The sequence below is a fragment of the Papaver somniferum genome, chromosome 3, assembly GCF_003573695.1.
Source record: "Papaver somniferum cultivar HN1 chromosome 3, ASM357369v1, whole genome shotgun sequence".
NCBI classification, from domain to species: Eukaryota; Viridiplantae; Streptophyta; class Magnoliopsida; order Ranunculales; family Papaveraceae; genus Papaver; species Papaver somniferum.
This window is the reverse complement of record NC_039360.1, coordinates 210,304,160-210,332,062: the sequence shown is the minus strand read 5'-3', so window position 1 is coordinate 210,332,062 and position 27,903 is coordinate 210,304,160. Positions and strand designations below refer to the sequence as shown.

Genomic DNA, 27,903 nt, shown 5'->3' with positions numbered 1-27,903 from the left:
AAGAAACACAACATCATTGTAAATATCCGGCAGCAGAATCATCGACCCCACAACAATATTGTATGTCGTCCGGAGTTGAAAGTCAAGTACGGGATGAGCCTCATCTTAAATCTCAGTATCGGTGGTAGTGGTCAGGGGAGTGGTCATAGTGGGGGTAATATAGGTGGAGAGACTGATGATATAGATGTCGTGCCTAAGAGTCAGTTTACCTTGTTGTAATGAAAAACTTGTTCTTGTTTATTTAAATGGAGTGTTGATTAGCTATGGGTTATAAGTTTATCGTACTTTGACTTCTGCATGTTGCTAATGTCTTTATTCTTTAATTACATCCTTTTTATCTATATTTCGTATGTACGAGTTATAAATTCGTTTCTTGAAATGTTTGTTTTGAAATAGGTCTTGCATGGTGCCGTGACTAAATAAAATTTTAATGTTTATCTTCATTAATTCAGGTGAAAATTGGAGGTAGCTATCTTAAGACATATGCGACTACGAGGAGAGGCGGCAGAGCCCACACACTACCACAGTGATCGTTGTCGAAATTCCGTTATTATGTATCAGGTGGTCGTGTTGACGCCGATGCAAAAATGATGCATGACTACTTCAACCGAGGTTGTAGATATGGACCTGAAGCTTTCAAGGTACGTCTTGGTTTGCCCCATCCCCTTTTTCTTATAATTTTGGAAAACATTTGCGCCCATGATCCTGATTTTCTAGAACGAAGAGATGTTTGTAACATCCCAGGTCACTCTCAGCATATGAAAATGGTTGCCGTCATGAAGCACCTGGCAAAGGACATTTCTGTAGATAGTCTGGATAATTACACTCAATTGGTTGCAGCCACAATATACCAGTATGCTAAGAAGTTTTTGGATGTAGTGATATGGGTATTTAACGCCGGATACATGAGGCACGCTACTACTGAAGATACTAGAAGGTTATTAGCTTAAAACGAAGCTCATGTGTTTTCCGGAATGCTAGGTAGTCTCGATTGTACTCATTGAGAGTGGAGTTGTTGTCCAACTGATGCTGCCGGAAGCCACGTGAGATATAATAAGAAACCAACTCTTGTTTTACAGGCAGTGGCATCATACGATAGATGATTCTGGTACTATTATTTTGGGGAGGCGGATCTAACAACGACCTAAATGTTTTGTGGAAGTCGGGTTATTTGACAGAGAGGAGAAAGGTGTAACACCTCTAGTTAATTTTCGCATCAACGGTCAGGAGTACAACCAAGGGCCATATTTGGTGGACAATATATGTCCTAAGATACTGATGATAGTTCACAGCTATAAGAGACGATTAATTATGCCACAAATCCAGAAGAAATTTAATCAATACCAGTCCTCCAAGAGAAGGATGTTGAGCATATTTGTACATCCCCCCCCCCCCCCCACAACGTACGTATTTGTATAACCAAGCCCGATGGAGACACTTACAAGAAGATATAACCCAGCACATCTGAAACTGTCACGGTCAAGGATTGCGATATGGTGAACTTCCACCGATGATGAATGATGCCTTCCTCTTTAGCGATGAGGGTACTACAGATGTGGATCCGGATCAAGATGTTTACCGCCAGGATGATGAGACCTTTTATGAGGATGGAGAGTAAACTAGACTTTTATATATTAAATTAGTACTTCTTGTATTTCACAGTACTTGTTTTATTTAAATTAAAATTAAACTTCAAACACCCAAGTAGAAATTCGAATTAGCCTACCATGTTACTTAGACGTTCACATTAATTTGATTTTTCATCATGACGATTATGATAGGTGTCTAAAACACCTTAATATTTATCTATTGTTTATGCTTTCTTTGCGAGTTTTCATGTAAAATATGTATCTTATGTTTGATTCTGAGTTTTTAGGTATTTTGGAGTCATTTGAAGTGAAAGAAGGAAAAAAGCTATTTGGAGTGTAAAGGGGCGGTTTCGTAATTCACTGGAGAGTGCTATACGATGCTCATCCGCGGATAAGGGACTACCAGTTGGAATCCTCATAGAAGAATTAAAGGGAATACATCTTTGGCTGCCTATATCTGGAGAGTGGGTGTCTTGAGTAATTTCAATCATTACCTCAACCCTAAAAATTCAAGAGAGTGTTTCTCTTTTCATTTTGATTTCACCTAAACCGATAGCGACTCTGTTAATCAGAGAATTGAAGAAGATGGTGAAGAAATTCAAGGAAGAGGAACTGGTGATGAATAAATGGGAAGTGAATTCAAGAAGTTCGGAAGAATGGGTTCTGAATCTGGTGGTTTGAGAACGAGTTGATATTAGGGTTGAACATGAAGAGATTCATGAAGTTGAAAGAAGATATGAGAAAGTATAGCCTGTTTTTTTGGATGAAGATTAATTAAGAACTTTGGGTATATTAGACTAGTTATCCGTACAGATTTATCTGTATAGTCTTACGTCACCATGATCGTCAGATTACAGCTGTATCACAGAACAATTTTTTGTTACAGACTGTTATTTCTTCACCTCCTGTTATTTTCTGTTTTACTGTCTCGTGTCTTGTGTAGTCCTAGTCTATATAAAGGACTTGTCATGTACCTTCTGTTCTTAAATTTCAATAATCAATACAACCCTTTTCTCACATGGTATCAGATGCCAAAGGGGAATTTTGACTTCCTTCGATCCTACCTTTTTTTACCCTAATTTCAAAGCCACCACCATTAAAACCTGCAACTACTTTCTTCAATAAAAATGGTGAGAACAACTCAAAATCAAGTTGAATCTTCATCTTTTTACGCTGTTCATAACAACTTACAGATCAATAACTCTCATCTCTTTCCACCATTGATCTCTTCTCAACAACAACAACAACAACAACCTTCTTCTTCTTCTTCTCAACCACCTCCACCTCCATTAACTCATCAAACACCACCACCACAACCACCACCTTCATATTCTCCTCTTCATCATATACAACATACTCCTATTCTTTTTCCACATCATACATCAGCACCGCCTTTACGAAATCAATCACAACACCGACACCAACAACAACATTATCCTCAACATCTCCCACTGTTTCTTTTTCCTCCATCTTCACAATATTCTCAGTTTTATAATCCATTTGGTTTTCAAAGTAAATTTACAATTCCTTTTCAGAATATTTCAAACTTTGTCTCTGCAAAACTTGATGCTTCAAAACTTTCTGGTGTGGAAAGATCAAATATTTTCTATCTTGATCTGTACTAATCTCTTTGGTTTTGTTGATGGATCTATTCCTCCAGAATTACCTACGATCTTGATCAACAACTCTCATGTACCAAATCCACACTATCTTGAATGGTTGCAAATAGATAAATTTGTTAGTTCTTGCATCAATGCCATTGTTGATAAATCTTTATCTTCAGAATTACTTGGTAAGATTTCAGCAAGGGAAAAGTGGTTGCATTTAGCAAAACTATTTAGTGAACAATTTTTTGGTAGGAAATCAATGCTCAGATCTCAGCTTCACTCAGTCAATAAAGGTTCTTCTACAATCAGTGAGTTTCTACATCAACTAAAGACAATTGCTGATTCTTTAGCCGAGATTGGAGAACCTGTTCCAGATGCAGATTTGGTAATGTATGCTCTTAAAGGATTAGGAAAATATTATATTCATTTTGTGGTCAATATGAGGGCAAAATACCCAATTTCCACGTGTCAACATCTCAAGTCGTGGTCTCACGATAAGATGATGAGGTAAAAGTATCGAATCATACTCTAAAAGGTGATTTCTTCTGAATCGAGATGCCTGCTGCAATGCTACATGTATGACGCGTGTAAGGAGTGGTCTAATCAACTCAGACGGTCAAATCTAAAAAGGAGGAATGCATTTAATGAAGGATCAGAAGAGACGTGGGCGAAGGTACATCGCATCAGAACACTCGGACGATCCATACTACAACCCGAGGATGGTGCAGTACGATGCCCCTCAAGGAGGATCAATACGATAATGCACAAGGCGAAACAACTCGGAAGGAGAACCGAGCAAGGCATCACGAGGGATAGTATAGAGTGATGTGATTTCAATTATGTTGTAGTAATAGGTTCGTTGAAACTTGTGAAAGCAATAGATTTTAGACTTAATAAAACTTAAAATAAGGAAAACTAAATTCAAAATTGATTTCGAGATTTAAAAATAGACCAAGACTCCGGATTCCACTATCCCTTCAACTGATTGGTTTACAAAAATTATTTCAAGAATTATTATTAAGCTCTTTTTCACATTAACTCACTAATAATCTGTAAGGTTTCTAAATATTAAATTGTAATCCCTAAGCATGAATTATCAAAGAATTATTTCTCAGCATAAGAAATCAAATTGATTCACAACTGATAAAGAAAACCATTTTCATCTTATAAAATCATATAATTAAAGTGATCTTAGCGAATTAAATTTAATTAGTAATAATTGAAATTATAAAAGAAAATTACCAATCACGCATAAGTGAATAGTTTCCTCAATTGCCTTGGTCACCGGGAAATTTTAGCCGCTCATCATGATAAAAGCACACTCGAAAGTTGATTTCATTGCTCAAAAGATGTTCACAAATAATGAAATGGGAAAAATAATGATTAAACCGGGTTTGTAACACTTACATTTGCTACAAACTCAAATGTTACAAAGAACGTTAAATGTATATTGTCGTTGTCACTGTAGAAAAACGACTGTCCTAGGCAGCTCTTGTTCTTCGTGTTTTTCACAGAAAAATATTCTCTGCAACTCGATCAATCTCCTCTATTGTTGCTCTAAGCTCTCCCTAACTCTCCGTCACCCCTACAACTCCTCAGCACTCTATATATACTCGACAGGGCCTCAAAATCACTGTAATAACTCCGGAATAATTCCCAATTACTCTGCCAAACACGAGAAGATATTCTTTCCTTTTTCTTCTCCTGCACGCGTCTTTCAGCTGCAAACTCTCCTTAATTTTTATGATTAACTCTTTTCATAATTTTCAAAATGAGGATACAAATTTTGATATGGGTAAAATGAATATCATCCAAACAAACTGAACTCTTTGATAAAGATTCCAAATAGGCTCTCTCTGTTCCATCCATACTATAATTAAGGCATATAATAGGTAGCAAACAAAATGATAAAATAGCGAACACCAACAACCAAACAAATTAACAGGTGCAGTGCCCAGTAGCCTGAGTTAGAAAAATTACAAACTAATCTGCTTTTATTAATTTATTATGTCTTGTCATTACAAATTTATCGCAGTACCTGGAAAGAAAAGAGTCTGAGGGGGATCAAAGACCTTGTAACGCCAAGTCCACATATATAAGAGCTTGAATTTTCCTTGCCCAACATCGAAAGTTCCATTTCCATTTAAGCAGTAAGCAACACAGATTTAAAAGGAGAAAAAACTTCTAATCACCATCTTATGAGATAAACTTCTTATATTGAAGCAGTAGCAGAACGTGTATGCCATAACATCAGTAACCTTTACATTGCAGGTGGAGGCAGATAATGTCGGTTGAATAATAACGTCGAGGTGACGTATCTAAAAACAACACTTATATGAAGATCATAAGAACATAAACATTAAACAACAATGCAGAGAAAATTTTAAAAAGCATCTCACCAATAGGAAATGATGAATTGTGGGTTTCAATTGAACTGGCACAATTGACTAAAAGTCTGCGAAATGTGACGTCAAAAGCAAATACCCGATAAAATATGAAATTGAAAGACACTCTTCAAAAAGATGTCATCAGAATCTTTCGGTGTCTTAACTCTTAATGCTTCTCAATCCGATCCAAATTAATCAAAGGCATCCCACTTGCAACGGCCTATGGATTTTGAGGTGAACATAGTATTGGAGGGATCTGCAGACATATTCCTGATTAGGCAAGAGGTGAAAATAGGACAAACTTAATAATATCAAAATAAATTGACAACCAACTAAAATCAACGAAATCAAACACCATGAAGTTCAGGCAGCAAACTAAAAAAAAAATCAGGCAGCAAACTAACATTGATAAACTCCAGCAAAATTCCAGGGATGCACCAACAACTCGTATTGAAGAATGCACTTTCATTTCCAGATTGCTGTTAATAAAAGCAAAATTGGACCAACAACCCCACTAATTGTGGAATCATATTTGTCTGAACTGCCATATTTGTTTATCTCATACTGCATCATTGTGAAACCAAAGAATGACTCTGCACTGAGACAAAGATACGGAAAAGGAGAACGGAGAAAAGGATTAGGTTTACTAATAGCAAATTGAATTAGTCAATTTATCCTTTTCAGCAAAATTGGTACCTACAAAGTAAAATGAAACAAACAAAAATCAGAACAAAAATCAATAATTAGAAGAAAAAAAATCAAGAATTATATGGGGAGAAATAAAGGGACATAGAAGAATAATAGAGAGAGGAGGCGGTAGAAAGAAACTGAAATTAAACCTTATACAATTCTCTATACTTTAATTAAGAACAAACCCATCACTAATTACTCAGTTTATAATTCAATTTCACATAATTTATTTACTCTGATTTAATTTCATCATCCCTTTCTTTAGCTTTATCCTCGTCCCTGGATCTCAAAACTGCTCTTGATTCCTTCATCCCAAAACAAAACCCTAACTATATCTCTTTACTGTTTTTCCGTTCTTCAATGAATACCACCATCGACTCATCATCATTATTAGTAACTTTTCTCATGGACTCAAACTCAATTCTTTCACCATCACTGGTTCTCATAAAACCCTAATTCACTGATTCTTCCATGTGAGTTGAGAATCAGTAGCTAAATCTCCTCCCTTACTCTCAACACACAATACCCATCTCTAATCTCCATCTGCATATTCTAAATCGAACCCCTCTTCCAAATATACAACTTATTCAATTCTAGCATAAACCCTAATTTCTATTTCTTCTGATTTCTTCATCTTTCATAGCTCAATTAGCTTCCAGATTCATCACCCTCACAAAAAAAAACTATTCATTTGATTTGAGTTCAACAGAGAGAAAGACATGAAGAACAGAAGAAAGAGAAGAAGAAGAACAGAATAAAACTCACTTCGATATATTGGTGTCTCTGTTAGCTTTAGGTCTAGTTTTGATGTAGGTATTGTCCACATTAACAGCGTCAATTAACGTACAGTTGATATTCGGGGTAAACGAAGTGTAATGAATTGTTTAGCCATAAAAATGGACAGAAGTATTGTATACCCACATTTTCGCTAACGGTGTTACTAACGGCCAGTTAAATACAGAGTGTAATCCAACTTTTAATGTCTCAATCAATAGAGTTCCGCCACTTATCTCTCCAAAATTACTAATGTCAAAACTTTTATCTAATTTAATTTGAGGAGGGTATCACACTCACCGTGTGCGACGTGGAAACTCATATGATTGAATGTTTTAAAAGGGGAGATATTAAAGAAAAACTTTGACAGATCTATAATATAACACAAAATGATTTGTTTGGTGTCTATGGTTGGTCTCTTCTATAGACCAAAAAGCCCCTCCGGATTTTCTTTCCCTTGCCTTCACATCAGTCGCATTTTTGTAGATCTGGAGAATTCCAAGGGTAAATAGGTATCCTGTTTTTTGTCTAAACAAAAATATCGATTATTCCTCCATCTCCAAACCAGCGAAATACAACACCACCATTACCAGACCTCCATCAGTTTCATCTATCTTCGCCCACACAAACCACCACCGGAAACATCATCGCCACCATTATAGAAAAACACCACCACCACGTCCTTGCTCTCTTCTTCTTTAAAATCCACCACCACTTCGAATTCTTCGAAATTTCCTTTTCAGAAGAAACACAATTCTCTTCGATCTCTACTCCGTCGACATCTCTTCTTCTCCATCGAAATTTTTCGCTCGAATAAACTTTACTCAGTTTCGATTTTAGGGTTCTAGATTTTGATTTGATTGAATATTCAATCATCATCTGACCTGTAACCCTAAATTCGAAATTTGTTGAATTAGTTCCACATTCATTACTTTACAGAGAAACATCAACCATATGTTTTCGGGAGATCCCCAATTCAGTTTTTTCAAACCCGAAGATTGCAAACTTTAGACTTGGAATTTTTTTTATCAAAGAACAATTTGAGGTAATATCAATAGATAATTTAGTTTTTGGTATAATTTCTGCACTAGGCCTGATTTGAATTTGAGTCTCACTGCTGTTAAACCCTATTAGTTTCTCAATTGTTTGAAACTTGAAAGTTGAATCTATTTTTAAAAAATTTCATGACAGAGTGTAATTAAGATGGAAATTTGAATGTTTTTTTTTATAATGTAATTTCCATGGTGAGATAGAATGTTTAACAAGTTCCAACAATTGTTGATGGTTTGTTTTCATGATGAATCTCCGGTTCAGGTTAATGCATTTTGTTGGAATCGAATTCAATTGTTTTGGAATAGATTATGGGCGATGTTTATGCATGGGATGGTTAAAACAAAAATTGAAATGCTGCAGACCCCAGCCTGCTAAGATTGTAGTTTATGGCGCTTCTTATCCTGCCAGCTCCAGGTATGAACTTCATTTTCTTTATGTTTCAAGCGTATTTTACCACATTGCGTATCTTAAAAAAAATGTTTTATCTTTTGTTTTTTTCCTCTTGATGTGTGTAAACCAGAATTTGGTTATTGAGATTATTTTAGTTCGTATGTTGGCCAAGGATTATAAGAATTGGTGTATATGTATTACAATTTATATTGCCATAACCCCCTTATTTCCTGGAATTCTGCCTAGAAAAATATAATGTTTATGTACTAATATAAATTAGGACTGGATGATTGATACCATATCATTTGATCTCGGGCTCAAGATTAAAGATACTTCAGTAATTGAATCGAGGTTTACTATGACACTCTTTAGTATGTTTTATGTGTTGGCATAAAAATGTTAGCCATTATATTTGAAAGCTAGAAGAATCATGAAATCGAAGAGAAAATCTCATTTCAATTAGTATTGAAGGGTAAAGATACCCACAAACCCGACAATGATCAATAAGAGGATTTGTGCATGCTTTACATATTTTATTAAAGATTTCGTATTCCAGTCTCTAGATGTGTTGGATAAGTTAGATAGTTAAGATATTTGGCATAGGTGTGTATGTATCAGCTGCCATAAACCTAGCCAATGTAATTTGCCAATGTGTCAATATGTAAACATATTTTTAAGAAATTAATAATCAAGTATCCGAAAATCAAACTTTATTTAAAGTTTACTGCAATATATTTTGCAGGGGTCTTGAGACGGAACATCACGAAAATTGAAGATTACTGCTGTATATTTTGTAGGAGTCTTGAAACGGATAGATTCGCACATCGCGAGTGTGTCATTGCTAAGACTGTTCATATTTCCTTCGGGAGAACAACTATCGGCTTTATATTCTGCTGAAGTAGAAAGGAAGCTACTACAGGTGATTATGTTGTGTTGATTCTGAACATTTTCAATTGAACACAATTGTATAAGATATTACTGCCTTTTTTAATTAGTTTTCTGTTCATTTTTTGGCGGAGAGATGAGAGTATGAAATTAGGAAGATATTCGCGCCATTATGTTTCGCATCTCTGGGTTACCATTGAAAAACAAGAATGTTCTTTTACATTCATAATAAATTTTGAAATTATACCGTGTTTTTGTTAGATAAATTATTCAGGTAACATGCTAATGCCTAGCTTTCCCACCAGCACCGCAAGCGCCATCTCCAGCAGCATCGCAAGAGCCACAACAACCAGCACTAGCAGCACAACCCCAGCACCACTGCCACCGCCACAAAAGTGCCGTTCCGTCCCATCAACACAACGACCAGCACTAGCACAACCACCCCTGCACTAGCTTTCTCAGATGCACAAGCGCCGGCAGGATCCATTTGTTACTCCCAAAGGACAGTACCAGACACGAAATAACAAATGCTTTGTATTCAGAAGCTCTGTCATAAATTTGTTTTCAAAATTTTCAAAATTTGACTCTGTTTATCTTATCAGTAGTGTCTATTTTTGGCTAATTTGACATTTTATTTGTGTTAATTGTAAATTTGGATGTAACATTTGGAACCGACATGATTATTAATTTTATTCTTCGCCATTAAAAAAAGTAGGAATTACCAATAGGTACTATTATGGTAGTCTTAGTTAATGGCAGGTCCACCCACTAAAGCCCAGTAACTAGAGGTCCATAATAAAAAGAAAAGGAGAAAATTGGACCAAATGTTTTATCCCCTGGTCCGGTACACGTGCGGGATGTCATAATCCACTTTTAAAAATACCCAAACTACCCATTCCCTGATAGTACATATATATTTCTTTAAAAAAAAAAATCACCATTTTTTCCAAATCCGAGATCCACTCTCCTCCTCTCTTTCTGCTTCTGCTCAAATTTTGCTTTTGCTTTTGGAATACGAGCTAGAGTTTTTCTGAAGATCTCTTTGAAGATTTACAGGTATGTTATGTAATATCTTTTTCTGCTGTTGTTGTTTGTTTTTTTCAACTGAATCTGTGAAGATCGGATTGTTTTGATTACGTTTTCACTTTCTTGTTTCGTTTTTTGTTTGTTTTTTGCGTTTATTTTTGTTTTGGTTTGTTTTTGATGAATCTTGATCGTAATTATTCAATTTTTTGGTTAGATTATGATGTTTTTAACATATTTGAACTTTCGATTTGATTATCTTGTTGTTTTCGCTTTTTTATTTTATCAAAATCGTGCTTGTTTGTTGTTTCAGGGATATTATCCAACAGTACATATGTTGCATACTGATACAAATTGCTTTTGATTCTGTTTTGTTCTTAGTTTTATCACTTGTTGTTGTTTGATTCATAAGTACATATCTTCGATACTGAAATAAGACTCTCTCGATTATGTTATTTTGATAGATTCTTTACATACAATTATTGTTTAGTTCATGAATCAGCAGTACATATGTGGCATACTGATACAAACTGTTTTTTTTTTGGTCTAATCGTTGTGGTGTTTGATTAAGATTTTGATCTCCATGTTTGATTTCTTGATTATTTACTAGATCTAGATGAATAATCACGTTTTTGGTTCATTTCGTTATTAGCTTTGATCATACTAGTTCCATTTTGTTGTTTTTAAATTTGTTTTTTTGTATGAAACAACAGTACGTATATCCTGTATTGACAGAAACCTAGCTTATTTTGAATGAAGAAGAACAAGATGGTGCATCGTTATGATTTACGAGGAGAATATTTGTTTTCTGTTTCCAGGTATGCTTTCTAATCATCTTGTTTGATTATTTTGTTCGCTTTTTCTTCTTTTGATTTGTTTTTTTGATTGTATTCTGATAATCAAATCGATTTGATTGACGCTTTTATGGTTTTTAGGTTTGTTACAGTTGTTTTTCGTGTATGAATTGACAGTACATATATGACGTACTGATACAAAACTCTTCTAATTTTGTTTTATTTGAATTTTTTCCAATTTTTTGGTTCGATCCATGAGTATGTATGTATAATACTGATAGGAAGTGCTATTTGCTGTGTTTTTGCTCCTTTTTTAGTCTTACCCTTCAGTACTTATGTGAAATACTGTAATATGTCTTTCGATTCTCTTATTTTTCATAGATCTGTCACCTGTTGTTGTCATACTGTTGATTTGTAGTTCATGAATCTTCAGTACATATATCGCATACTGATAGGAAGTGATCCTTGTTATGTTTGATTCAGTACGTATATGAAATACTAAAATAGATGCTCTTTGTTACGTTTGATTCAGTACTGTAATTGGATATGGAGATGATCTGGAGTTGCAGGTCAGAACTTATTGCAAGAAATGACAGATTTTGAATGATAGGAACATGAGTTGTTGTTGGTTCAGATTTGCAAGCTTGTGAAATTGGTGGTGGTCTTGATGAAGTTACAAATTGGTTGTGATGTGTGTTTGAAAGAAGGTGTGCTGCAAATGGATTTGGAGGAACATAGAAGGTTGGGTTGCTGATGTAAACTGAAGATACAGATGAGATAGAGGAGGAATTGTAGGTGGTGATTACTGTGAACAAAATCAGTGGATACATTCTGGTTGGTGTGCACTAACTTGTGATTTCACTATGATAGATACATTTTTTAATTGTGTCATTTTGAAAAGCACCAGAGCATCAAAACACTCATTCCTGTCATTTTCCACCGGTAAATCTCATGTGTGTCAGTATAATTTCTGACGTCACTTTCTGCCCTTTCTCGTCTCAACACTGTTTTGTTGTTGTTGTTGCGGGATTAACTTCTTGAAATAGGTTGGGGATATTGTTGATGGGTGTCTTTATTATTACTACGGTAAGGATGGAAAGTCCAGAGTGTAATGGGTGGCCATATAAAGTTTGCAACTGAAGAAGCTGCAAAGAAGGTATACTTCCCAGCTTATGCTCTAGAATTAGTCAAATGTTATGTATATCTTAAATTGCACTCATGATTAATTTATTGTTGCAGGCAGTAAATCTTCGTGAATACTTGTTGGGTCCCCGTATTAAACTTATCCCTCGACTGGAAGACCCCGAAGCATCGAAAACACTTCTCATGAAGGACATACCATTTTACACTGTTAGATCTGATGTGTGAGTATATATATATATGCGATTGTTGTACCTTATTCTTTCTGACATTTGTTACATTTCATCTTCTTAACACGCTTTTGTTATTGATGTTGTTGGATCAAGTTCTTTAAACAGGTTGTGAAAATTGTTGATGTGCGTTTCTTTTACGATAAGATGAAAAGTTCGGCTGGTCTGGCCTTATTGAGTTTGCAATGGAGAAGCTGCAGAGAAGGTAAACTTCCCAACTTATGCTCCAGAATTAGTTGAAAGTTCTGTATAGATTGTACTCGCAATTAATTTACTGCTGCAGGCAGAAAGGCTAAGTGGGGTAGAATTATCGGGCAGTCAAGTTGGACTTTGCCGTCAAGCAAGAGGCACTGGAGCATCAAAAACACTTTGTCTTAAGAACCTTCCATTTCACATTATGAAATCTGATGTGCGGGTATATATGCTGATTAACCTTACCCTTTCTGACCTTTACCACATTCCACTGTCTTAACACTATTTTTTTGTTTCTGCCATAGGATCATTTTCTTTGAAAATGTTGGGGATATCGCTGATGTTCATTTCTCTCGCGACAAGTATCAAACTACTTTAAGGAGAGTTTCCCATGTTGAGTTTGCATCTGAAGAAGCTGCGAAGGAGATAGATTTCCCAGCTTATGCTCCAAAATTTGTTGCAAGTTCTGTATCTTAATTGTACTCATGACTATTGCAGGCAGTAAAGTGGAATGGCAGAGACTCATTAGGCTGTCCTATTCGACTTGGCATTGTTCGTGACAGCCTCTGTGTCCAAGGTATTGATACTTCTCTCAGAATCGATAAGGTATAGAAAGTTTGTGAATGGTTGACTGCAGAGGTGCTGGTGCTGCAATAAAGTAAAGTGAATTGAGGAGTACTCAGATTCCTAAGTAGTGTAGCAAATATGTACTCAAATTTGTAAACAGTGTAGCAGTTATGTACTCAAATTTATGGTCCTTTATATGTTTTAATTAAATTTGGACCTCCAGATAAATAAAATCCCGATTTGGTAGAAATATGTTATTTCACACGTACTTAAACAGTGGGGTATATTACTCATTTTCATGTTTTCAAATAACTCTGGACCTTAGAATAAGAGTAAAATCTAGTTGGACCATGCTAAAAATAACCTTATGGACTTAGGACCAAACAAGAAATTTTCCTTAAAAAAATGTCCAGCACCTCATCCGCCCCCGTGCCATTATGACACGGGAAATCCACTATTGATGATATAAAATGAATTTGAAACAAACTTTTATTAATCCAAGAATACAATGGATTTGATAATGCTAGCACAGGAGCACTAACCTGTTTTTCGCGAATAGAAAAAAATAGCAATGTTACTTAGATTGATAAAGAGGAACCAATGATGCCACAACTTAGAAAAAAATAGCAATGTTACTTAGATTGATAAAGAGGAACCAATGATGCCACAACTTGGCCAAATCGTATCGATACGCCACTATTAAGGTTTATCCTAAAAATTATCACTTTCTGGTTTCTCTCCAATTGCCTCCTAAAATTCTACCGAAATTCCCTCCTCTTAAACACCAAAACTAGCTACACAAAATTGGTCAATTAACCCAATAACGACAATTCCTGAGTGAAAATGACATGTAAAATTTGATACTGTTCAAATGGACGAGAATGTAAAAATAGCCAGGATGTAAACGGTTTCATCCTACCCATTCTCAAATAATTTTTCTTATTTTTAATTTACATCAGGATGTATCCAGTTTCATCCTCGCTCTTTTTTAAGTGTTAGACATGATGAATCCAGTTTCAATTTTGCTATTTTTTGTGTCCATTTCACCCATACTAATTTTTACTCGTCCATTAGAACCATGTTTTAAAAATATTTGGACAAATGACCCATTTTCCGAACTAGCTATCTATTTATAGTTTCTCTTCATCAATTTCGATCCTAGGATTGAATGCGTAAGACCAAATGGTCCAACTCTAAAACCTAAATATTATTACTCATTTTCAAAAATATTATTCTCATTTTCATAAATTTATTGAATATTATTACCAAAATGCAAAAGATTTCATTTAAACCTAAGATCTTAGTTGGAAGGAAAGACTTGGGAATAAAGGAACCTCATATCAAGAGTAAATTATTCTTATGACCCTATATATTATGGGTCTTACTCTCATGACCCCAGGGTTATATAAACAAATACGTAAATTGTCCTGAAGGCCCTAGCATAATATTACAAGTTAGATTACCAAAATAACCTTGCATAAAATAATAAATTCACTTGTTACCAATTATTATATCTCAATTTCTTCGCTACCAACTCCCAGAGAAATAGTAAATATGAGATTTATTCATCGTCATCTTCTTCATCGTCCCATTCCTTCGTCGTTATCTTATTTATCGTCAAATTGAATCATAATCAACAATTATACCTCTATAGATCTGAACTTTTAAATGGGAAAGATAAAACCTAAAAAAAATGCGAAAGTAATTGAATCATCTGATTAAGAAGTACAAGAAGCATTGAATCAATTCATAAATGAAAAAAAAAGGTATAATTTCTGTTTGATTTATACCTTTTGGTTGTGCATAGTTCATTTTAGTTAATACTTTCTGCACATACTAAAAATGAATTTGATTTTGTAGCAGAAAAGTCAAAACTATCAATAACAAACGTGTAAAATTTAGCGAAGAATTAAAGTAGAAACCGAATTAGATGAAGAACAGACTAATTTGTCTGAATCAGATGAAGAACAAACTGATTTGTATGAATCGGATGAAGAACAAATTGAATCGTCTAAAAATCAACTAAAAAGAGCAAGAAAAGGTATCAGTTTTTGCTGATTTGTATTTCTGCAAAATTTGTATCTTCAAAATTGATTTTTTAGATACCTTTGCAAGGTTTCATGTTGATATGTGTATGTTCCTGCAGGAAAAAGAAAGTGTGAATAATATCTCCATAAAAATAGTGTGTATAAAATCTTCACAGAATCAATTTTTTGTTAATTGTACTTGTTTTTCAATCGGTACTTGTTGTGCAGATAGATATCTTTTAAAAAGCTCATATGTTTGTTAAGATTCCATGTTGATATTTGTATATTTCATGTTTAAGTAACACTAAGAAACAATATTTAACTTTATTCTATGTGTAGATAGATAGTCTGCATAGAATAAAGTTGTGCTTTAATGTTGTTTCAATAATTACTGTTACTTACAATCTGTATTTGTTTTTTTAGGAGCCGTTAGTATGAAGAAATATGTTAAACGTAAGAAACAAATTGAATCTGATGATGAAGAAGGTACTAAAGTCGTTTATCATTTGTTTCTTCAACATATATGTTTTTATTTTCCATGCTCCACATTTTCATTAGATATTAGAGTGACATGCTAAAGTCGTATTTGTTTCGGTAGAAGCTAGCCCTAAAAGTAAGAAGTATAAGAAGGATACTGGCAAAAAAAATAATAAAGAAGTTGATTTGGTTGCTGGACCATTTAAGAAAGTATTAAAATTAATTTATTTAAGAAAGAAGTGGATCTGAACTTTTGATGAGCGGTTTGGTTAGTGTTTCTGGATTTTATATGTTGCTCCATAACATGATTTTATGTTTATTTTTAAGATATGATCTTCTTGTGAATACATCCTGCAAAAGGAAGGAACTGTTGATATATCCTGCACAAATTTATAGTTTTGATTACTTCACATTTGTTCAGGAACTGGTGAAAGTAACAAAATTTCACATTCTAAAATCTTTGCAATGTGTCATGTTGATATGTGTATGTTCTTGTAGGAAAAAAAAGTGTGAATAATGTCTCCATAAAAATAATGTGTATAATATCTTCACATAATCAAATTTTTGTTAATTGTATTTTTTTTTTAAATTGGTACTTTCACTACCGGTTACTTTATGCTTTCATATTTTTTTTCCAGATTAGTGGTGGTCCTTGGAAACTACTTCATTGTTCATACTACTCAAAAAAATTATTAATCATCATGTAGTTAATATCCTGTAGTTTATTTTAAATTTTTGCGTACTGTTCCTTTATGCAATTGGTGAGTAGACTTCTGCAAAGGTACTAAACTGATCCAACAATTTTGTTGCTCGAGGACAATACTTGCACAGATATGTATTAGTTACAGAGAAGCAACTAGACAAATTGGCATAGAAAAGAAATGGAAGCCGATGAAGAAATTTGTGTTTGTGAATATATCCTACACATAAATGGAAGTTGGTGAAGAATAAGGTACTAAATGCTTTTGTTATCTCTTCTTGTGGATTTTTCCTTCAACTTTAGGTATTTTTATGCAAAAATCAAAAGTGTGGATATATCCTGCACAATAAATCTTTGTGGACATATCCTAGACAAAATTATTAATATGTGTTCCTCTTTTAAAAATTGTTTCTCGAGTCGTCGCTTCAGCATAACTACTTAGGATTGAAAGGTGGACTAGAAAACTTGAGGGTGGTTCCAATAGAGAGTTGAACTAATGAATTTTTTTTTATCAAAGTGACTAGATACAATTAGGCGTTTTAATACTGTTAGCTGATTATGGATGTATTTGTGTGTAAAGATTGGCATGTCTGAATTTTTCTTATGGTGATATCACTATGGTTATTGGTAATTCATAATAGTATATCAGGAACCATAAGTCACGTACGTTTGGACTATTTGTTCACATTTTCTCTATATAAACTAATGAACCATTGATGTAATATCTGTTGTTTAACATGTGGAGTCTAAAATTTGTGTATTCTATGGATTTCAGTCTCTAAGGAGGAGCCTTAACGATGGAAAGCATCTAGGGACGCCTCATGGTGTTCTGATTAATGGAAAGGGACCATACCAATACAACAACATGTTTGTTCCCCATGACATCTGTTATGCAACTTTCAAAGTCAAACCAGGTAATTATCTTAGGCTCTTAGGTAACCATACTCTTAACTGAAAAATATTATCCAGGGATGGTTCATGTGATGGAATTAATCTAAAAATAGCTTGTCGCACTTACAATATTTTCTTGCACATGTACTCAATTACTCCAGGAACTGTACCTGACCCACTAGAAAAGCACTCAAGTAATGCACCCAATTCTCTATGTTTATCCTCCTAGCTTTCATGTTGATGTGCCTATATTTCTACAGAAAAATATTTCTGTGAATAGTATATGCACCAAAAAATGGTGTGAATAATGTCTTCACACAATGAAATTTAATTAATTTGTACTTGTTGTTTAATTGGTACTTGTTGTGCAGATACACATGTTTAAGCTCATACGTATCAGTGTTAGGTTTCATGTTGATCTGTGTAAAAATTTGAAGAGAAACAAATGTGTGGATAGTATTTGCACGGAATAAGTTATGAATAATACCTGCACCGAAATTTTGTGATGGAATTAATCTAAAAATAGCTTGTCGCACTTACAATATTTTCTTGCATATGCACTCAATTACTCTGGGAACTGTAACAATAGAGCCGGCTAGAAAAGAACTCAAGTAATGAACTCAATTCTCTATGTTTATGCTCCTAGCTTTCATGTTGATATGCATATATTTCTGCAGAAAAATATTTGTATGAATAGTATATGCACCAAAACATGGTGTGAATAATGTCTTCACACAATGAAATTTAGTTAATTTGTAACTCGACTATGTACTATTTGATGTTAAGTTTAAACTAACTATTATCTCTGCCCATATATGTTAGAATGGGATAAACTAGCTACTATCTCTGCCCATATATATTAGTGTAACTCGACTATGTACTATTTGATGTTAAGTTGTTTTATCTTAATTTTCCAAAAAATAAAAACATTATTCATTAACTCAGCCCTGCACAGTTTGTACTCATAAAAAGCTGCATCGAGAGAACACATATAAGGAACAATTCTAAACTGTATAAATTCTTCATCCATAGATTTATGGTTTCCAGAATTTATAGGTTTATATGAGTGCAGGTACTATTCACACCGATATCTTGGTGTGTAGGTATTATTCACAACAATTTTTATGGTTTTTTTGTTGTTGCAGATATCGTTAGAAAATTTTTCTGATCTTTGACATAGTTTCATTAGAGAATGATTCAAATTGGGTACATTTTTTAGGAAATTTTGAAGATGAGGAGGCACTCAAAATCAAGATGCGCAAAAGAAGAGAGTGAATTGTAAAGAAGAGAGTGAATTGTTCAAGTTGCTCACCGCAACCTCTCCTGAAGCTGGAAAACCTCAAAGCAACCTAAATACAAGATGAATCTCATTATTAGTTCACATACTTCTCTTTTTTTTATGTTCTTCTTTCAACATCTTAATCATGGATTAATTCTACTCGAAAGCGTATGAATTGATTATGCAACTAATATATATATATATATATTGTTTTGTATTCACTACTATTTGTTCCTCATGTTTTATTTTAGAAAGGTATTCAAGCACGGATAATAGCTACACTCTAGAATATACAGTGGATAATTTCGGCAGATAAGAATAATTACCAAAAAAAAACTGTGAATAAAATCTGCACTCTAAGAAAACGTAGTGAATAATGTCTGCAAATGAGAAAAATTATAAAAAATAAAGACTTTAAAACATTGTGGATACTTGTACGGAAAACCTTACAAGTCCCACTGTAAACTAAAAGAAAGACAAATAGATACATCCCATTAATGACCATTGACCAAAATACATTAGAGCTTGATTACGGAACATAACAATGGGGAAAAAACATTGAGCAAAGAAAACTTTAAAAGGACAAATGAAGATGTTAGTACTTTTTTCAACCCAGTACACCTTTTGAACGACATCAATTCAACTTCATCTGAATCTGCAAGGTAGCTTCTAGATGCTTCCATAAAAACAGATCTTCTGGGGAACTTAACAACAAGATACCGATTTGGTAGAATATGAGGTATCTCTCCTTTGAGAGTACCCACTCAATATAACTAATCCCAGTTACTTTATCTACTGGTGCGATGTTTCCACGATCAAATCCAACTTCCATCACTGTAAACCGCATCGAGAGACCTGCATAGACCAACCAACTGAGTTAGCAAAACTAGTTTATTGGTATTAGTTAGCAACATCTCCAAATTAAAGTGCATAATTTGCTACATACAGTGCATTGTGGAATGGATTCAAGTATGATGAATAAAAATGAAATAATAGCTTTCACAGTACAAGCAAAACCAAAGGATTGGGTGTTTCAGGGACAACGTCTACATTCAAAATTTATCATGTTTGTAGTCATGTACAAACACATCATCAAAATTGATCATCCAGATTTCCTACACAGATTGAATGTGTGCAGAATTTCTACACAGATTGACTGTGTGAAGAATTCCTACACAGATTGAACATTTCAAATAAAAATATGAGCTTGTAAAGGAGCACAAAGAAGTAATATTAAAACATACCAAAACTTGTCCTTTGCTCACTCTTAATGACCTGAAAAACCATTCAAGCACAAAGAAGTAATATTAAATAACTGACATATACAGATTGGAAAAACAGAATACTGATATATACAGGTTGGAAAAATAGAATGCTTGATAAACATTCGAATGCAGCATTCATTAGAAAAAGTAAAGAGATTAGTCTGCACAACCTATGAAGCCATACTGATTCAGAAAATAAGTTCGAACCATGAAAGAAAAACACACATTTCTTCTGAATCTGTGCAGGAAGTATGCACATTTTTTATCTGCAAAAATCCAAATATACACAAGTTGATATGTGCAGCAAATACGCATAACCTAAACCTATGCAGATTATATGTACAACTAGTTCTTTGCTTACATACTTAACACTTGTAATAATAACTTAACTAACGTAACATACATAGGATTTATCGAGCCTTTTGCAAAATAAGCTTCTCAAATCAAACGACTCATGAAACAGTGACTGGAAACCTAAGCATTGTAATTAGCTCAACAATAATTGATTACTTAATGTGTGCATATTATCTACACAAAGTTTTGAACCAAAATTATTAATGTGTGCTTATTTTCTCCACAGGTTTAACGTGTATATTTTCTGCGCAGACTGAATTGTAGAATGTGAACTTTTTTACTAAGTAACAATGCACCCAAACAAGGACAAACAGACAAATTCTGCAAAAGATTCACTAGAATGGGTCTGCAAAAGATATGGATTAACCAATGACATGGATTGGAAGTAAAACAACATATAAATTGTAGTTATTAGGTTTACCTTAGTGTTGTCACTACCAGAGCTATCAATCATATATGAATCCGAAAACTGTCGTTCACTTCTGTTGAGCGGAAAGGTTAGAGAAAAACCTCCAAGCGCGAATTGGTAGATAAAGTCATTTTACCTATACGAAATCGTTTCTCGGAATTACAAAATCAAACAAGTATCAAATCTGTAAATCTCAGAAAAAGAAGTGAAAAAATTAGATGGATGGAAAGTAAGAATGAAATAATCTGTAACCTAAATCAAATAGCTTACGAATTCAATATTTATCTCTCTTTCTCAATCGATTTAGATCTGGAGTTGAACACCATGAAATCTGGTTTTGATATTGGAATCTTCATTTTCTATACACTAGGGCTTCTGTTTGATCACCAGACCATGATCCAAAAATCTGTTTTCTCATTCGCTCAATCTCTTGATCTCGATCTGTTTTTCTTTCAATCTCTCGATCTCGATCTGTTTTTCATTCACTCGATCTAAATCCATTTCTCTCATTCTCTCTCTATCCGTTTCTCGGAACAAACAATGAGAAGGCTAAGTTTGGTGTATTTATTTTTCTGTGTGTGACGTCAGAAGATAAATTTATCTTCATGGCCTTGATGTTTTTCCTGTTGGCCTTCTCTTTTAAATGGGCTCGAAATTTTTATAGCCTTCTCAAGCCCAAGACCAGGAGAGTAAGAAAGAGTGAGGAAAAGGTCAAACACTTAATTCTCAAAAGCATGTCGACATTTTGGGGTGACGACTAGCTAAATGTAAGGACTAGCTTAATTATGGGAACGAACAGGACTTGGTGGAGCTTTAATATTGGGCGTACTATAGACGTTCAGCTAGTGACGTTTGGTACTAATTAGTGGATTCTCAGAATTGCTCGGACGAAGTGGATTCATTTTGATCCAACGTGTTTGGTGGATGACCAACTTTATAAGAAATGGACAAGACCTTCGGCACTAGTGGGTTTGGTATAGGATTTAGCATAGGTTCGTTGATTTATTAATGGACTCCAAGTCTAGTTCACCAAATGTAATTATTTTGGGTTCGAAACATACTTAATGATTAGGACCACTTCGGATACGATACTGTGGCAACAATCGTGACCGTGCAAAATTGGTGTGTCTACAACGAGCCAAGGAGAAACTAGCGGAGCCCAATCTGAAGGACTAGACGAGATGAAGCCAGGCGAAGCTATTCACAACGATGTGCTCCCAGGAGAGAGACAGCCCAATAAACAATATCGGGAAGGGTTGACAGACAACTCTAGCACTGACGAAGAGGGAAATCCTTTTGAAGGAAAAGGTGATATTCACCTGATTCAATCAGGAGGGTTGAACCATTTGCCAAAACATATGGCAAACAACGGGGCTAAGAAGGATGATTCTTCTAGCCTCGATAACACCACTGCAGTTCTCGCAGCCATTATGAAAGCACAAAAAGCACATGAAGAAAGAATGACAAAGTTAGAACGATGTAACAGGAGACTAGAAAGGAAGAATCGTAAGCTAAAATGCAGAACGGAGAAAAAGGTGTCACTCACTATCATGGAGGAGATCCCCGAGGAGGAAAATCCTTTTGAAAATTTGCAAGACGATGAACATGTCCATATCCATGATACCTCAAATGAGGAGACCGGGGATCGATTTCTCAAGGGAAGCAAAGGAGTTCTAAACAAAGAGGATAGCCCCCTCGGAAGGGTCATCCGATATTAATCCTAGGCACAAACGATAAAAAAGGAAAGAAGATGAAACTAAAACCAACTGCATAATCGAGAATCCGGCAGGTGGAAATCTCAAGCGAGGGGAGACTTCAAAAGAAAAGTCAACTCGCTCTAAGCAAATGTCATATACTGAGGAGTCCGATGAGGACTCAGGGCGATCAAGATACCGTCACCCAGAAGTTTCTTTCTCGCCCGAAAGAGAACGAGGACGAGGACGAGGGAAGAAAGCCGAAACGAGGCACATCGATGATCAATTGCAGGTACGACTTTGCCAACTCGAGGTTATGTACAAAGAAGCTACAAGAAGACAAGGAGGCCAAAAATTGGCAAAAGTAATACAGGAGGAAGGACAATCTCCCCTAGCGGAGAGTCTGTTGGCTCAACCATTTCCAAGGAAATGCTCCCTTATGATTTTCGCAACTCCCTTCAATGGAACTGGTGATGCAGTCGAACATCTCCGATCTTACCGCATGACACTAACACAATGGAGTCAGTACGACGTCGTAATGTGTAAATTATTTCCATCCAGTCTAAAAGACGAAGCCCTAATGTGGTTTAATAACTTGCCAAAGGAATCAGTCAAGTCGTTTTCCCACCTGTCCGAGCTATTCTTAAAGGCGTACATGCATAATAGCCGAGTCAACCCCAGAATTTATATGTTGTTCCAATTATCCAGAAGACCAAATGAGTCACTCATGTCTCTTGTAACTCGCTGGAGAAAATTATGTGCCGAGATCGGAAGAGTCCCCAATACCTACGCGATCTTAGGCTTCAAAAATAGTCTGCGAAAGACAGATCCCATATTCTTCCGAATCTATGAAACCATGCCACCCTGCCTAAGGAAACTAAGAGAAATCTAGGAGGACTACATAGCTCTCGAGGATCTCCAAGATGGGACCTACGATAAGTTGGTCAGAGGAAACAGTAGAGGGGAAAACGTGGTAGAACCCCAAAATCCCCAGACACAAGCTCGGGGTGCGGAGCGATCTAACAATGGACCCACACGACTCAATAAACATCGAAGTGGAGGATGGAAAGGGAGAGACCAGGCCCAGCAAAAGAAGGGAAAGTTTTTAGACCCGGTCTAACACGAAATTAAACACCCCTATTTCCGAGATCTTTAAGAAGGTCAACGGTAAATACAAGATTAACTTCCCATGGAATAGAGGGAAACATCCCAAGCCATCCGACAGACTCGTGTAGAGATCTGAAGAAAATGGTGCAAGATATGATTGATAACGTCAAACTCCAGGAGTACATCGCACAACCAGTGACCCAACAAGTGACAGGGCCTCCCGTACATCGTGTGGAAATCCCACGCGAAGCACAGTACTTGGGATGCAACACGATATCCTATTCGTCTATTGCTGCTACCATACCCGAAGGAAGTATTACAGGGAGAATTCATAAGAGAAACTTTGAAGGTAACGAAGTTTTTAGTGTAGCAAAGGAAACTCCCATGGAGGAGTGGATGAAACATCCTATCATCTTTTCAGCCTCTGAGGCACCGTACGGTGGAAGAAATCACAACGATCCCCTAGTGGCCAAGATAGCGATCGCACTCCCAGAGCACGAGGACGAGGAGGAAAATCCAAAGGCGCTACCATGGGAAATAAGATACTTATTGACGGGGGAAGTTCCTTGGAGATCCTGTTCTATGAAACATTCAAGCAAATGGGTCTAAGAGACGAGTGATTAATACCGTCCACATATAACATATTTGGCTTCAATGGCTCATCTACCCACCCGAGAGGCAAGGTAACTTTAGAAATCCATGTAGGAAAAATTCTAACCTTGACTACATTCTGCGTGGTGGATGTACTTTCACCCTACACTGCTATTGTTGAGCGATCCTAGGTCCATGGGATTAAAGAAGTCGCATCAACTTACCACCAGAGACTAAGGGTTCCAACGCGCGATGTGACCGCGAAGATCATTGTAGACTCAGGCGAGGCGAAGTACTGTTATAATATGGACGTACAGAATGGTGAGAATAGAGTCAATTATCCTAAGGCGAAGAAGAAAAGGGCTAAGAATGCTAAGAGCCAAGAAGAAATCGATACTTACATAGTAGAGACGAATGATGCAAGGCGTTCGGGCGATGTGTCAGTCCCAACCTCGGAGGCACCTATGGAGCCCTTATAGCAATTACAGAATCTCTCTGATATCGGAGAGCTTAGGTCAAATTTCTCGGCCTCGGAACCTACAAAGGAGGTGAATATCAGAACACCCGAAAATCCAGGTATGATTAAGATAGGAACTCTCCTCGATATAGAGGAAGACGAAAAGTTAGTACGAGTATTAAAAGAATACTCTGATGTTTTCGCATGGCGCATGGAAGACATGCTAGGGATATACCCAGAAGTTTGCTGCCATCAATTTAAAATTAACCCAAAGCACAAGCCCACGAGGAAGAAGATGCGAAAGGTGACACCAGAATATCATGAGGCTATCCAAAATGAACTAAGAAAGATGGAGGCATCAGGTGTCATCCGAGAAATACATTATCCGATATGGATATCAAATATGGTGATCGTGCCGAAGAAAAACGGAGGAGTGCGAATCTGTATTGATTTTAGTGATCTCAATAAAGCATGTCTAAAAGACAGCTTTTCTCCCCAACATCGACCAGCTTGTAGAGGCAATATCCGGATACGGGTTTCTACCCCTAATGGATAGGTATTAAGGTTATAATCAAATCCCGCTAGCCGAGGAGGATCAAGAACATACTGCCTTTTTCACTCCCTGAGGTCTATACTTTTATACTAAGATGTCATTCGGACTAAAAAACGCCGGCGCGACTTATCAGAGAATGGTAGAGAAGATGTTTGACAGTTGGATACACAAAACCTTAGAGGTATATGTGTACGATATGCTCGTCAAGAGCAATCTTCCACATGACCATGCTAATAATCTCAAAGAAATTTTTGAACAAATGAGGAAATTTAACATGAAAGTCAACCCAGCAAAATGTGCCTTCGGAGTAACCTAGGAAAATTCTTGGGATATTTGGTCACAAAGCGAGGCATCGAAGTCGACCAGGCTGAGGTGCAAGCCATACTAGAGATGCCCTTGCCTGCCGCAGTTAAAGACGTGCAGAGACTAAATGGTCGGCTGGCAGCCCTGAGAAGGTTTATAGCTAGATCGTCCGACAAATGTAAGGATTTCTTCAACGCTCTAAAAAGGGCGAAAAATTCTCATGGAGCACTGAGTGCGAAGAGTCTTTCCAAAAAATCAAGGAACACCTGGCCGCTTTACCAATCTTACAAAAGCCTAACCCAGGAGAAGACCTTTACATCTACCTATCGACGACTAACACTTTAATCAGTGCGGTACTTACTCGCATAGACGAAGGAGCGGAAAAACCCATTTACTTCATAAGTAAAACTCTGACCTCTGAGAAGAATTACTCAAAAATCGAGAAAATCATACTGTCCTTAGTGTATGCGATGCAAAAATTACGAACATATTTTCATGCACACACTGTGATCGTTATCACAAAATATCCAATAGAGTCTCTGTACTAGACCATGCCGACAGAGCAGGCAGAATCTCCAAATGGGGAGCTCAAACCAAACAATTTGGGGTTAAATATCAGCCTAAAACTGCAATTAAAACCCAGGTCGTTGCAGATTTCCTAGATGATTTTCCCCTCGACGATACAGATGAAATTGAGGAAATCCTAGGAATGGAAGACGAATTAGACGACCCACCCGAACTACTTCGTTCAGAAAATCCAAGGCGATGGGAAGTTTTCGTGGATGGGTCATGTAACTCGGAAGGATCCGACATCGGAATGGTCTTTACGACTCCGATAGACCGAAGGATCATTTACAACCTAAGGAATTCTCCTCCACGAATAACATAATTGAATACGAGGCAGTCATACATGCCCTCCGAGTAATAATAGAGCTCGGGATCGATGAACTGAGACTCACAACTTGTCATACGACAAATTGAGGGGACATATTAAGCTTCCGATGCATGTTTGCAGCGACACCTGCAACTCGCCAAACATTATATCCGAAAGATACCTAACATCACTATCTGGCACTTATGCAGGAATAATAACAGGCACGCAGATGATCTGGCTTTCATTGCCTCCATGACAGCAAATCCAGAGGCCACAACTGTGAAGATCGAGAGGGTTTTTCTCCCATCCATACCCCTAGAAGGAGATATGGAACTTCTCAATGTAGTCACGAGCCAAGATGCTCCACCCGAGGACGATTGGAGAACCCCGATCATGAAATACCTAGCTAATGGCGATCTCCCAAGTGACCAAAAAATTGCACACAAAGTGATATCCCGATCGGGAAACTACCAACTAAGGGAGGGCGTACTGTATCGGCAGTCATATCTAGGACCTTTGCTTAGATGCCTTTCCTTTGATGAGGGACATAAGATATTAAAAGAGATACATCGTGGATAAGCTGGAAACCACAACGGAGGCAGAACCTTGGATCACAAAGCCAAACTCCAAGGATACTTTTGGCCTCGTATGAACGAAGATTCAAAACAAATGGCACAACGATGCATAGAATGCCAAAATTTTTGGAAAACGAAGGCACGCCCCTTTCATGGATCTATAATCTGTATTAAGCCCTTGGCCATTCGCTAAATGAGGGGTCGACATCATCGGACCTCTACGAGCTGGTACAGGACAAAGAAAATACCTGATTGTTTCCACGGACTACTTCACGAAATAGGTAGAGGCCTCGACCCTTAGGCTAATCAGAGACCAAGATGTCTTTAAATTTCTCTTTGAGCAGATTATATGTTGCTTCGGTATCCCAACCTCCATCGTCTCAGACAATGGGTCCCAACTCTGAGGGAACAACTTTGATCTCCTCTTTAACTGCTTTAAGATCAGAAAGAACAAATCTACACCCATCTACCCCGAGAGTAATGGCCAAGTAGAGGCCACCAACAAAAATATCGCCAACATGCTTAAAAAGAAACTGGATGGACATGGGGCTAGATGGTGCGAACAACTACACAATGTTCTATGGGCCTATCGGACCACCCGAAGAGAGACAACGTGGATGTCCCCCTTCACTTTAACATATGGTACAAAAGCGATCATACCAACTGAAGCAATGATCCCTACAACTAAGACTGAGGCTTGGGAAAAGAACCTAACCTCAAACATGATACTCTCTAAGCTAAACGATCTCAAAGAAAACCGAGAGATAACTCTTCAAAGAATAGAAAATTACCATCATAGGTTGGATCGAGAATACAACAAGCGTGTTCATCAGAGACAATTTAGCCTGGGCGATAAAGTCCGTCGCGAGATCCCGCCATATCAGCGCGAGTCAGGAAATTTTGCACCCATATGGTAAGGACCACTCACAGACATCGTCAAGGAAGGTGATGGAGCATAAACAGGTTGCTCAAACCTAATGGTGAAGAACTGGAACGCCCACGGAATATTAAGTATCTAAGCAATAC

At 36.4% G+C, this 27,903-nt stretch overlaps 2 long non-coding RNA genes across 3 annotated transcripts; one reads left to right on the top strand and one right to left on the bottom strand.

Moving 5' to 3' along the window:
• Positions 1–5,172: 5,172 nt before the first annotated feature.
• On the bottom strand, positions 5,173–7,028 carry LOC113358548. The gene is made up of 2 exons (XR_003364664.1): positions 5,988–7,028; positions 5,173–5,839 (listed from the first exon to the last, which is right to left on the bottom strand). It is a non-coding gene; the product is annotated as an uncharacterized LOC113358548 (long non-coding RNA).
• A 415-nt stretch (positions 7,029–7,443) lies between these two features.
• Positions 7,444–10,067, top strand: LOC113358547. Of its 2 annotated transcripts, none has more exons than XR_003364663.1 (4): positions 7,444–8,092; positions 8,362–8,514; positions 9,233–9,409; positions 9,637–10,067. It is a non-coding gene; the product is annotated as an uncharacterized LOC113358547 (long non-coding RNA). The 2 variants fall into 2 exon arrangements; XR_003364662.1 differs by having other exon boundaries at positions 7,448–8,092; positions 9,681–10,067.
• Positions 10,068–27,903: the final 17,836 nt, after the last annotated feature.